Source organism: Somniosus microcephalus, unplaced genomic scaffold, assembly GCF_052327205.1.
Source record: "Somniosus microcephalus isolate GS21.2 unplaced genomic scaffold, FLI_Smic_1.0 unresolved_chr3, whole genome shotgun sequence".
Lineage (NCBI taxonomy): Eukaryota > Metazoa > Chordata > Chondrichthyes > Squaliformes > Somniosidae > Somniosus > Somniosus microcephalus.
In genome coordinates, this window is record NW_028225181.1 from 58420730 (window position 1) to 58434650 (window position 13921).

Consider the following 13921-nt stretch of genomic DNA (forward strand, 5'->3'; position numbering starts at 1 on the left):
GCGCTGTGCTCCCTCAGTACTGCCCAACTGACGGTGCAGTGCTCCATCAGTACTGCCCCTCCAACAGCGCAGTGCTCCATCAGTACTGCCGAACTGACGGTGCAGTGCTCCCTCAGTACTCACCCTCTGACCGTGCATTGCTCCCTCAATATTTCCCCTCTGACAGTGCAAAGCTCCCTCAGCACTGCAACTGCTGTGTTAGCCGAGGTGTTTCTACTCAAGTCTCTTGATAAAGCCTGTGTGACTGGTCCTATCTCTTTATAAAGCCTGTGTGACTGGTCCTGTCTCTTTAAAAAGCCTGTGTGACTGGTCCTGTTTCATTATAAAGCCTGTGTGACTGGTCCTGTCTCTTTATAAAGCCAATGTGACTGGTCCTTTCTCTTTATAAAGCCTGTGTGACTGGTCCTGTCTCTTTTGAAAGCCTGTGTGACTGGTCCTGTCTCTTTAGAAAGCCTATGTGACTGGTCCTGTCTCTTTTGAAAGCCAGTGTGACTGGTCCTGTCTCTTTATAAAGCTTGTGTGACTGGTCCTGTCTCTTTTGAAAGCCTGTGTGACTGGTCCTGTCTCTTTTGAAAGCCTGTGTGAATGGTCATGTCTCTTTAGAGTACCTATGTGACTGGTCCTGCCTCTTTATATAGCCTGTGTGACTGGTCCTGTCTCTTTATAATGCCAGTGTGACTGGTCCTGTCTCTTCATAAAGCCTGTGTGGCAGGTCCTGTTTCTGTATAAAGCCTGTGTGACTGGTCCTGTCTCTTTATAAAGCCTGTGTGACTGGTCCTGCCTCTTTATAAAGTCTGTGTGACTGGTCCTGTCTCTTTAAAAGCCTGTGTGACTGGTCTTGTTTCTTTATAAAGCCTGTGTGACTGGTCCTGTCTCTTTAAAAGCCTGTGTGACTGGTCCTGTTTCTTTATAAAGCCTGTGTGACTGGTCCTATCTCATTAGAAAGCCTGTGTGACTGGCCCTGTCTCTTTATAAAGCCTGTGTGACTGGTCCTGTCTCTTTATAAAGCCTGTGTGACTGGTCCTGTCTCTTTATAAAGCCTGTGTGACTGGTCCTGTCTCTTTATAAATCCTGTGTGACTGGTCCTGTCTCTTTATAAAGCCAGTGTGACTGGTCCTGTCTCTTCATAAAGCCTGTGTGGCAGGTCCTGTTTCTGTATAAAGCCTGTGTGACTGGTCCTGTCTCTTTATAAAGCCTGTGTGACTGGTCCTGCCTCTTTATAAAGTCTGTGTGACTGGTCCTGTCTCTTTAAAAGCCTGTGTGACTGGTCTTGTTTCTTTATAAAGCCTGTGTGACTGGTCCTGTCTCTTTAAAATCCTGTGTGACTGGTCCTGTTTCTTTATAAAGCCTGTGTGACTGGTCCTATCTCATTAGAAAGCCTGTGTGACTGGCCCTGTCTCTTTATAAAGCCTGTGTGACTGGTCCTGTCTCTTTATAAAGCCTGTGTGACTGGTCCTGTCTCTTTATAAAGCCTGTGTGACTGGTCCTGTCTCTTTATAAATCCTGTGTGACTGGTCCTGTCTCTTTATAAAGCCAGTGTGACTGGTCCTGTCTCTTCATAAAGCCTGTGTGGCAGGTCCTGTTTCTGTATAAAGCCTGTGTGACTGGTCCTGTCTCTTTATAAAGCCTGTGTGACTGCTCCTGTCTCTATATAAAGCCGGTGTGACTGGTCCTGTCTCTTTATAAAGCCTGTGTGACTGGTCCTGTCTCTTTAAAAAGCCTGTGTGACTGTTCCTGTCTCTTTATAAAGCCTGTGTGACTGGTCCTGTCTCTTTATAAAGCCAGTGTGACTGGTCCTGTCTCTTTATAAAGCCTGTGTGACTGGTCCTGTCTCTTTATAAAGCCTGTGTGACTGGTCCTGTCTCTTTTGAAAGCCTGTGTGACTGGTCCTGTCTCTTTATAAAGCCTGTGTGACTGCTCCTGTCTCTTTAAAAAGCCTGTGTGACTGGTCCTGTCTCTTTATAAAGGCTGTGTGACTGGTCCTGTCTCTTTAATAAGCCTGTGTGACTGTTCCTGTCTCTTTATAAAGCCTGTGTGACTGGTCCTGTCTCTTTATAAAGCCAGTGTGACTGGTCCTGTCTCTTTATAAAGCCTGTGTGACTGGTCCTGTCTCTTTTGAAAGCCTGTGTGACTGGTCCTGTCTCTTTATAAAGCCTGTGTGACTGGTCCTGTCTCTTTATAAAGCCTGTGTGACTGGTCCTGTCTCTTTATAAAGCCTGTGTGACTGGGCCTGTCTGTTTAAAAAGCCCGTGTGACTTGTCCTGTCTCTTTATAAAGCCTGTGTGACTGGTCCTGTCTCTTTATAAAGCCAGTGTGATTGGTCCTGTCTCTTTATAAAGCCTGTGTGACTGGTCCTGTCTCTTTATAAAGCCTGTGTGACTGGTGTTGTCTCTTTATAAAGCCTGTGTGACTGGTCCTGTCTCTTTATAAAGCCTGTGTGACTGGTGTTGTCTCTTTATAAAGCCTGTGTGACTGGTCCTGTCTCTTTATAAAGCCTGTGTGACTGGTCCTGTCTCTTTATAAAGCCTGTGTGACCGGTCCTGTCTCTTTATAAAGCCTGTGTGACTGGTCCTGTCTCTTTATAAAGCCTGTGTGTCTGGTCCTGTCTCTTTATAAAGTCTGTGTGACTGGTCCTGTCTCTTTATAAAGTCTGTGTGACTGGTCCTGTCTCTTTATAAAGTCTGTGTGACTGGTCCTGTCTCTTTATAAAGTCTGTGTGACTGGTCCTGTCTCTTTATAAAGTCTGTGTGACTGGTCCTGTCTCTTTATAAAGACTGTGTGACTGGTCCTGTCTCTTTATAAAGTCTGTGTGACTGGTCCTGTCTCTTTATAAAGTCTGTGTGACTGGTCCTGTCTCTTTATAAAGTCTGTGTGACTGGTCCTGTCTCTTTATAAAGTCTGTGTGACTGGTCCTGTCTCTTTATAAAGTCTGTGTGACTCGTCTTGCCTCTTTAAAAAGCCTGTGTGACTGGTCCTGGCACTTTAAAAAGACTGACTGATTAGTCTGGCCTCTTTAAAAAGCCTGTGTGACTGGTCTTGTCTCTTTTGAAAGCCTGTGTGACTAGTCCTGTCTCTATAGAAAGCCAGTGTGACTGGTCCTGTCTCTTTACAAAGCCTGTGTACCTGATCCTGTCTCTTTTGAAAGCCAGTGTGTCTGGTCCTGTCTCTTTAGATAGCGTGTGTCCCTGGTCCTGTCTCTTTAATAAACCTGTGTGACAAGTCTTGCCTTTTTAAAGAGCCTGTGTGACTGGTCCTGGCAGTTTAAAATGACTGATTGATTAGTCTTGCCTCTTTAAAAAGCCTGTGTGACTGGTCCTGTCTCTTTAGTAAGCCTGTGTGACTATTTCTGTCTCTTTAGAAAGCTTGTGTGACTAATCTTGCCTATTTAATAAACCTGTGTGAATGTTTCTGTGTCACTAGCGGTAGCTCCGCCCTCCTCTTTAGGTGTGCTTTGCATGTTATACAATTAAGAAGAGCAAGAAAGTTTCTTTTTAAACAGGGCACCATGGATTTTGGATCCACAGGGGTGTTGATGGTGCAGGTTCACTGACACTAGTTCTTTGACACTGTAATGACTTCACTGAGTTACGGAGAAGCCATAGCTGGAAAAGTAGTGTTAAGTATTGAAGACCTGTGCTCGCTGACCTACATTGGTTCCCGGTCCAGCAACGCCTTGATTTTAAAATTCCCATCTGCGTGGTCAGCCCCAACTCATTGCCAATATCCAGTAACGATTTGCATCCTGAAAATGCCAAACGTTAGTTTGTTTATGTTTAGTATTTTAACGTAAGTATGGTTCACCCCCAGGGCCACAGGTTGATTTCTGCAATTGTCATAAACGCTACAAGAGGCACAGGGAAGGGGCTGGAATTCGGCTCGGACTGCAGCACAAAACACCATCACCTCCAATTTCCCCCTTCAAGTCACACACCATCCAGACTTGGACAATAATTTTTAATTCATTCACGGGATGTGGGCATTGCTGGCAAGGCCAGCATTTATTGTCCATCCCTAATTGCCCTTGGAAGTTGGTGGTGAGCCACCTTATGAAACTGAGTGTCTTGCTTGGCCATTTCAGAGGGCAGTTAAGAGTCAACAACATTGCTCGGTGTCTGGAGTCACATTTCAGCAAGATAAGGTAAGGTCGGCAGAGTTCCTTCCCTAAAGGGCATTAGTGAACTTGGTTGGTTTTTACAACAATCTGGTAGTTTCTTGTTCGCCATTACTGACACGAGCTTCTTATTCTAGATTTGTTTACTTAATTGAATTGAATTTCCCCCAGCTGGTGAGTTTTGAACTCTGGATAAGGATAAGGGGTAGGACATTTAGGACTGAAATGAGGAGGAATTTCTTCACCCAGAGAGTGGTGAACCTGTGGAATTCTCTGCCACAGAGGGCAGTGGAGGCCAATTCATTAAATATATTCAAGAAAGAGTTGGATATATTTCTTGAGGCTAAAGGGATCAAGGGATATGGGGAGAAGGTAGGGACAGGGTACTGAATTTGGATGATCAGCCATGATCTCATTGAATGGCAGAGCAGGCTCGAAGGGCCGAATGGCCTACTCCTGCTCCTATCTTCTATGTTTCTATGTTTCTATGTTACCAGTAACCTGGTTTTCTAGTCCAGCAACATAACCAGTGCCCTACCATACCCTTCAAATATATTGCTGTTCCTTCATCTTCACTGGGTCAAAAGCCTGAAATTCCTTCCATAACAGTATTGAGGGAGCACCTTCGCCACACAGACTGCAGCAGCTCAACTTGGAGGCCCAACTTTTTCACATGGGTAACTAAGGATGGGGTAACTAGGGATGGGCAAGTAATACCTGCCTTGACAGCATCACCCATATCCTGAGAACAGGTAGAAATAATAAAATAGCATTCAAATCTATGATTTTGTAATTCATTGGGCCAGAAATTCTGGTCGGAGACTTCCCGCAGGCGCAAGCCCCCGGTTTGCACTTACATAGTGCGCCTGCCATTGTGCTGTGGGCCCGCGTGGGTTTCCGATCCTGGGCCTCCTCCAGATGCCGGTGAGCGGGCTCTCGTATCCCAGCAGCGAAGTTAGCTCGAACTGACCCCTGGGATCACGTGCGCCATGGGGAACCAATCGCAGCAAAGGATCTCCATTCATAGATTTGAAAGGAAGACCTTTCAAATCTATGAATAGAGATCAGCCCCAAAACCTCAGTAAAACTTCAAATGCGTTTTTAAAAAAAATCACATTTTTAAAATAACTATAAATTACATATATTAACTATTTTAAACAACAATTTAAATTTTTCAAAAAATAATTAAAGTTTTTTACGGGGCTAAAATAAACTTACCTTTCTTTTAAGTATTTAGAAATGATAAACCTGTGGAAAAAATGTTTAAATTTTACTTAATTCACCTCTTACCTTGTTAAAAACAGGCCTTGTTCCTCCTTTTTTCATGCACAGCTGCTAGGAACTTACCCTCACGGAGAAACCTGTGAAAAAAGCGGAAGGTCAAGGTCTACAGGCAGCCTCACTGGCACACGTGTTTGACCCTCGAACTCCTTCCTTCAATGGTTTCCAGCACATACGCAGTGCATGGGCGAAAACAGCACTTTCGTTGGCCGGACGGGTGAGTACCCAGCACAGACCCACCTGTGGGGACACGAATTTCTGGCCCAATGATTGAAACAAGGCACGGCCTATGATCAGAGTCATGCTCCGCTAAACAATTGTCAACACAACTTGGCTCACCAATTCTATGATGCTATGATTGCTGCTGCCCGCACTTTCCCAATTCCACTATCCTTTCAAAAGGTACTTGTTCAAGTACCACATAATAGCAAAATTAAAGGCCATGGGATTAAAGTGGCAGTGGCATCATGGCTCGGAAATTGGCTAAGAGATAGAGAGCAGAGAGCAATGGTGAACGGTTGTTTTTCAGACTCATTATACATTGATGTTCCCAAGGGGTCTGTGTTGGGACCATTGCTCCACTCATGTATATGAATGCCATGGACTTGGATATACAGCACAGAATTTCAAACTCAGAAATGTAAATAAACAGTCAGAAGGATCGTAACAGACTTCCGGAGGACATAGTCAGACTGGTGAAATGGACAGAAACATGGCAAATACAATTTAACACAGAGGAGTGTGAAGTGATACAAGTTGTGATGGCTGTTACTTATGCATATGGAGTTCTTGGCTTTACAAACAGAGACACAGAGTAAAACAATCCAGGAAGAAGTGCTAACCTTTTATAAATCATTGGCTAGGCCCCATCTGGAGGATTGTGTCCAATTCTGAGCACTTTCTTGGGAAAGCATGTCAAGGATTAGAGAAGGTGGAGTGGAGATTTACCAGAATGGTACCAGGGAACTGGGACTTCAGTTACTTGGAGAGTGGAGAAGCTGGAATTGTTATTTTTAGAGCAGCGAAGCTTAATAATCATAGAAATATAGAATCATAAAAATTTACAGCAGAGAAGGAGACCATTTTCCCCATTGTGTCTGCGCTGGTCGAAATAGAGCTATCCAGCCTAATCCCAATCTCCAGCCCTTGGTCTGTAGTCCTATAGTTTACAGCACTTTGAGTGCATATCCAAGCAGTTTTTATATGTGCTGAGTGTTTCTGCCTCTACCACCCTTTCAGGCAGTCCGTTCTGGGTGAAAACAATTCCTCTCATCTCCACTCTAATCCTTCTACCAATTACTTTAAATCTATGCCCCCGGTTATTGATCTCACTTTTAAGGGAAATAGGTGCTTCGTATCCACTCTATCTAAGCACCTCATCATTTTATACACCTGAATTAAATCTTAGCTCAGCCTCCTCTGTTCTAAAGTAAACAACCCCAGCCTTTCCAAGCTTTCCTCATAGGTAAAATTCCCCAGCCCAGGCAACATCCTCGTAAATCCCCTCTAAAAGGTCTCTAGTGCAATCACATCTTTCCAGTAATATGGTGACCAGAACTGTACACTGTAATCTAGCTGTGGCCGAACTAGTGTTTAATACAGTTCAAGTACACCCTCCCTGCTCTTATGTTCTATGCCTTGGCTAATAAAGCAATGTAGGCCATAGGCCTTCCTTATTACCCTATCTACATGTCCTCTACTTTCAGTGATCTGTGGATATGCACTCCAAGGTACCTTTGTTGCTCTACACTTCTAATTACCATACCATTTATTCGGTATTACCTTGCCTTGTTAGTGCTCCCCAAATGCATTACCTCACAGTTCTCCAGATTGAATTCCATTTGCCATTTTTCTGCCTACCTTACCAGTCCATTGATATCTTCCTGCAGTCTACAGCTTTCTTCCTCACTATCTCTATCACTTTACAGCCAATTTATATATCATCAGCAAACTTCTTAATCATGGCCCCAACATTGAAGTATAAATCATTGACATATACCACAACAAGCAAGGGATCTAGTACTGCGTCCTGTGGAACCCCAATGAAAACAGCCTTCCAGTCACAGAAACATCCGTCGACCAATAATCTTTGCTTCCTGCCACTGAGCAAATTTTGGATCCAACTTGCCACTTGCCCTGCGATCCCATGGGCTTCTACTTTTTTGACCAACTTGCCATGTGTGACCTTTTCAAAGGCCTTGCCAATATCTATGTGAATTTAGTCAGACACGACCTTCCCTTAACAAATTCATGCTGACTGTCCTTGTTTAATCCGTACCTTTCTAAGAGCCTCAGAATGTTTCCAATTTTTCCACCACCGAGATTAAGCTGACCTGCCTGTTATTGGTCAGTCCCTTTCTCCCTTTTCAATCAATGTTAGCAGAGCTCCAGTCCTCTGCCATCATACGTGTAGCCAGAGAGGATTGGGAAATGATGTTTTGAGCCTCCACTATTTCCTCCCCTGCCTCTCTCAGTAGCCTGGGATAGACCATCCGTGCCTCGAGATTCACCTACTTTCAAATGTGCTAAACCCCTTAATGTTTCGTCTCTCACTATGTTTATCTCTAATATTTCACACTCCTCCTTACCTACAATGTCTGCATCGTCCCTGTCTTCTATTCAGAACCAGACTCACATCTTCCACCTCCACAAACAAAATGCCATTTTGTTCTCTAATAGGCCCTATTCTTTGCTTAATTATCTTCTTGCTCTTGATAAATTTATGAAACATCTTTTGGTTTTCCTAGATTTTACTTGCCAACATTTTATCCTGCCCTCTTTTTGCTGTCCTGATTTCCTACTTAATTAACCCCTGCACTTTCTACACTCCTCTAGGCTTTCTGCAGTATGTGGCTCTTGGTATCTGACAAAAGCTTCCCTTTTTGTTCCCGTATCCTACCTGTATATTCCTTGACATCCAGGGTGTTCTAGAGTTCTGAGACCCATCCTTTTTCTTTGTGGGGACGTATTTGATCTGCACCCGCACTATCTCCTCCTTGAATGTCTTCCACTGCTCTGACACTATTATCCCATCAAGTAGCTGTTCTCTGTCCAATTTTGCTAAATCACACCTCAGCTTTGCAAAATCGGCCTTTCCCCCGTTGAGAAGTTTTACACCGGGTCTATTTTTGTCCTCTTCCATACGGGCAGACTTAATAAAGGTGTTCAATATCATGATGGGTTTTGATAGACTAAGTAAGTCTGTTTCCAGGGGCAGAATGCTGGGTAACCACAGGACACAGATTTAAGGTAATTGGCAAAAGAGCCGGAGGAGAGATGAGGAGAATTTTCTTTATGCAGTGAGTTGTTGTGATCTGGAATGCACTGACTGAGAAAGTGGTGGAGGTAGATTCAACAGTAACTTTCGAAAGGGATTTGGATAATTAGTTGAAGGGGAATTTTCTACAGGGCTCTGGCAAAAGAGTAGGATTAAGTAGGTCGCTCTTTCAAAGAGATGGCATGGACACGATTGGTTGAACGTCCTCCTTCTGTGCTGTACCATTCTTTGATTCTATGTGCAAGAGACAGAGAGAGGGAAGAGGGAGAGAGATACAGAGAGAAAGAAAGCAATAAAAATAGAGAAATAAAACTAGGAGAGTTAAAAAAGAGAAAGAAATTAAATTTAAAAGGGGAATTAGTTAAATATTTGGAGGGGAACAATATGCAGCACTATGGAGAAAGAGCAGGAGATGAGAATAATTGGAGGGGTGAGGCCATGGTGGGATTTGAATACCATTATTAAGATTAAGGCATTGCCAAATCGGGAGCAAATGTTGGTCAGCGAGTACAGGGGTGATGGGTGAACGGGACATGATGTGTTAGGATATGGGCAGCAGAGTTCTGGATGAGCTCTAGTTCATGGAGGCTTGTAACAGGGAGGCTGGCCAGGACAGCATTGGAATAGTCGAGTCTGGATTTAACAAAGGCATGGATGAGGGTTTATGCAGTGGAACAGCCGAGGCAGGGTGGAGCCAAGCGATATTCTGGAGGTGGTGGTAGGCAGGCCTGATGATTCAGAGGGTTACAGATCAATTGCTGGATATAGAGACTTAACAGAGACAACAACAGCAGTAGAAAGAGGAGATAAATTACAATAACAGTAATAGAGTTAGCAAAGCTTTGCAGAGTTAATATTTAGATACAGAGACTTACCAGGAACAGCAACAACAATTAGGAGGAGGGAGTAAATGACAAGAACTTGAATGCAGTTAACCATAGTTTATAGAATTAATAGCTGGAGAGAGAGACTTACCAGGAACACCAACAGCAGCAAGGAGGGGATAGTAAAAGTATAGAATAATCAAAATCGCGAAATAGATCCGCCTGTTTAATAGTAGCACATCATAATTTTCTGAAAGATATTCAATCTCCCAGATGGAACTCCTGCCCAATGTTGTAATATTCCAATCTACTGTTCTCAGATTCCAATCCATTGTTGAAACATTCCAATCTGCTGTATTCAGATTCCGAGCCATTGTTGTAACATTCCAATTCACTCTTCTGACTCCCTCTCTGTGGAGCAGCGTGCTGATCCCAGTTAGTGCTCGATGTGATGCTCTTACTGACACTATGGGATAACACATTGAAAGGGATCCCTTCTTAATAGAAGAGGGAAACCCTGCACTGATACAATTGGGTTCCACAGAGATTGACATTAATTACAGTCACTGAACAAACAGTTTCAGTTATCCCGTGGAGAGTGACATTAATTACAGTCACTGAACAAACAGCTTCAGTTAACCCCTTTCAATCCAACTCTTTTTGTGCCACAGTAAAGTTGAACCTTTCCTGGTCTGGATGGGATGTATAAGGTTTGCTGAGGGAAGAAATGATGGAAATAGCGCAGGCTCTGGCCAGAATATTTCAATTCTCTTTGGATATGGGAGTGGGAGGACTGGAGGGCTGAAAATGTTACATACTGTTTAAGAAAGCAGAGAGGGAGGAATCCTATAACTTCAGGCCAGTCAGCCTAATGTCGATGGCGAGGAAACTTTGAGAGGCCATATTCTGAGACAGAATTATCTGTCATTTGGAAAAATATGGATTAATAAATAACCAGCACAGACTATTTTAAAGTCTAAGTTTGTCTGACAAATTTGTTTGAATTAGATTCATCGAGTTCCACAGCACAGAAAGAGGCACTTCGGCCCATCGTGTCCGGGCCGGCCATCAAGTCCTGTCAATGCTAATCCCATTTTCCAGCACTTGGACCGTAGCCTTGTATGCTAAGGCGTTCCAAGTGCACATCTAAATGCTTCTTGAATGTTGTGAGGGTCCCTGCCTCTACCTCCCTTTCAGGTAGTGAGATCCAGCTTCCAACCACCCTCTGGGTGAAAAATATTTTCCTCAAATCCCCTCTAAACCTCCTGTCCCTTACCTTGAAACTATGCCCCTTTGTTACTTACCCCTCTATTAAGGGGAACAGTTCCTTTCTATCTACCCTGTCCATGACCCTCCTAATTTTGTACACCTCAATCAGGTGCCCCATCAGCCTCTGCTTTAAGGAAAACAACCCCAGCCTGTCCAGACTACCTTCATAGCTGAACCTCTCCAGCCCAGGTAACAACCTGGTGAATCTGTTCTGCACACTCTCCAATTCAATCACATCTTTCTTACAGTGTGCCCGCCAGAACTGCACAAAGTATTCCAGCTGTGGCCTAAACAATGTTTTGTACAGCAACATCAAATCCTCCCTGCCCTTATATTCTATGCCTCGGCTAATGAAGGCAGCCATCCCATATGCCTTTTAACCAACATTTCTACCTGTCCTGCTGCCTTCAGGGATCAATGTACATGCACACCAAGGTCCCTCTGATCCTCTCACCTTCCTAGGATATCTACCATTCATTGCGTATTCCCTTGCCTTGTTAGACCACCTAAAATGCATCACCTCACATTTTCAGGGTTCAGTTCTATTTGCCACTATTCTGTCCATCTAACCATCTTGTCTATATCGTCTTGTAGCCTGAGAAATCCCTGCTCGCGATTTACCACTCCACCAATTTTCGTGTCATCTGCGAACTTACTGATCATACCTCCTACATTCATATCTAAATCATTAATGTGCATTACAAACAGCAATGGATCCAGCACTAATCCCTACGGTACACCACTGGACACAGGGTTCCAGTCACAAAAACAACCTTCGACCATCACCCTCTGCCTCCTGCTATGAAGCCAATTCTGGATCCAACGTGCCCAATTGCCCTGGACCCCATGGGCTCTTCCTTTCTTGACCAGTCTCCCATGCGGGACTTTTTGGAAAGCCTTACTGAAGTCCATGTAGACTACATCAAATGCACTAACTTCATACACACACCTAGTCACCCCCTGGAAAAATTCAATCAAATAGGTTAGACATGATCTTCCCCTGACAAAGCCATGCTGACTATCCTTTCTTGATCCTTGCCTCTCCACTTGGAGACTTATTCTGTCCATCAGAATTTTTTCCAATAATTTCCCTACCATTGAGGTTAGGCTCACTGGTCTTTAATTCCCCGTTTTATCCCTACTACCCTTCTTGAATAATGATACTACGTTAGCTGTTCTCCAGTCTTCTGGCACCTCCCCTGTGGCCAGAGATGTTCTGAAATGTTTTTCAGAGCCCCTGCAATCGCACAGCAGCCTGGGATACATCTCATCTGGGCCTGGGGACTTAACAATTTTTATGCCCACTGAAACTGCTACTACCTTCTCTCTCTCAATACTAACTTGTTCAAGTATATCACAATCCCCGCGCCTGATTTTTATGCCTACATCGTCCTTTTCCATAGCGAACACAGATGCAAAATATACATTTAACACTTCACCTACATCTTCTGGCTCTACACACAGATTGCCACTTTGCTCCCTAATGGGCCTTTCTCTTTCCCTGGTTATCCTCTTGACCTTAATATACTTATAAAACACCTTGTCATTTCCCTTTATTTTGCCCACCAGTGTGTTTCAAATCCCACTCTTTGCTCTCCTAATTTCGTTTTAAGCACCCCCCTGCACTCTGTATAATCCTTTAGGGCTTCCATTGTTTTTACTCCTTTGTATCTGCCAAAAGCCTCCCTTTTATTCCTAATCCATTCTTATGTATCCCTTGACATCCAGGGTTATTGGACTTCTAATTCCCACCCTTGACCTTTACGGGAACATGTTGGCGTTGTACTCTCTCTTTTTCCATACTGAAAGACTCCCACTGCTCTGATGTGGATTTTCCTACAATTAGCTGATCCCAGTCCACTTTGGCCAGATCCTGCCTTATCATGTTAAAATCGGCCTACCCCCAATTTAGAACCTTTATTTCTGGTCCATTTTTGTCCTTTTCCATGACTACCTTAAATCTCACCGAATTATGGTCACTGTCACCGCTCTCCCCTACTGACACTTCTATGACTTGCCCGGCTGAATTCCCTAGGCTTAGGTCCAGTACCACCCCTTCTCTTTTAGGACATTCTACATGCTGTCTCAGAAAGCTCTCCTGGATGCACTTTAAGAATTCTGCACCCTCTAAGCCTTTCAGACTCTGACAATCCCAGTTATTATTGGGGAAGTTGAAATCCCCTACTACTATTACCCTATTTTTCTACACTTCTCTGAGATTTGCTAACATTTCAGTTCCTCGTTCTCCCGCTGACTGTTTGGGTGCCAATAGTACACTCGCAGCAAAGGGCTTGCCCCCTATTTCTTTTTTAAGTTCCATGCATACGGCCTCATTGAAGAACCAGCTAAGATATCATCCCTCCTTACTGCAGTAATTGACTCCTTGATTAATATTGCGACAGCCGCTCCTATTTTACACACCCACTGTCTGAATATTCCATACCACAGAATATTGAGCTGCCAGTCCTACCCCTCCGTCCACCATGTCTCTCTGATTGCAAAGGTGTCATACTCCCATGTGTTCATCAACACCTTCAATTCATCTGCCTTACCGGCAAGACTCCTTGCATTAAAATAAATGACATCCAACCTTGCCATACACCCTTTTGCCGTTACATATTTGCTCTGCCTTCCAGGCTGACTTGATTTTTCCTCTATATTTGGCTGTGCATCACTCTCTACTATAGCTCCACTCCGTATCGCATCCACTTATGGATAAGGAAAAAGATAGACCATGTGTATAAGTTCTCAATTGTGGAAAGGCCAATTTTACTAATCTGAGATGTCATTTAGCAAAAGTGGACTTCAAACAGCTTCTTGGGGGGAAATCAGTGTCAGAGCAGTGGGAGGCTTTCAAGGAGGAGACAGTGAGAATTCAGAGCAAAAACATTCCCACATAGAAAAAGGATGGGACTCCCAAAATCTATAACCCCCTTGGATGGTAAGCAGCATACAGGGTAGGATATTGAAAAAAAGGGATTTTTTGTCAAATACCGAGAGCTAACTGCTACAGAAAGCTTGGATGAGTATAGGAAGTGCACGGGTGAAATTAAAAAGGAAATTAGGAAAGCAAAGAGAGGGCATGATAAAATATTGGCAAGTAAAACCAAGGACAACCCAAAACATTTTCATAAATACATAAAGATAATACGAAAACTA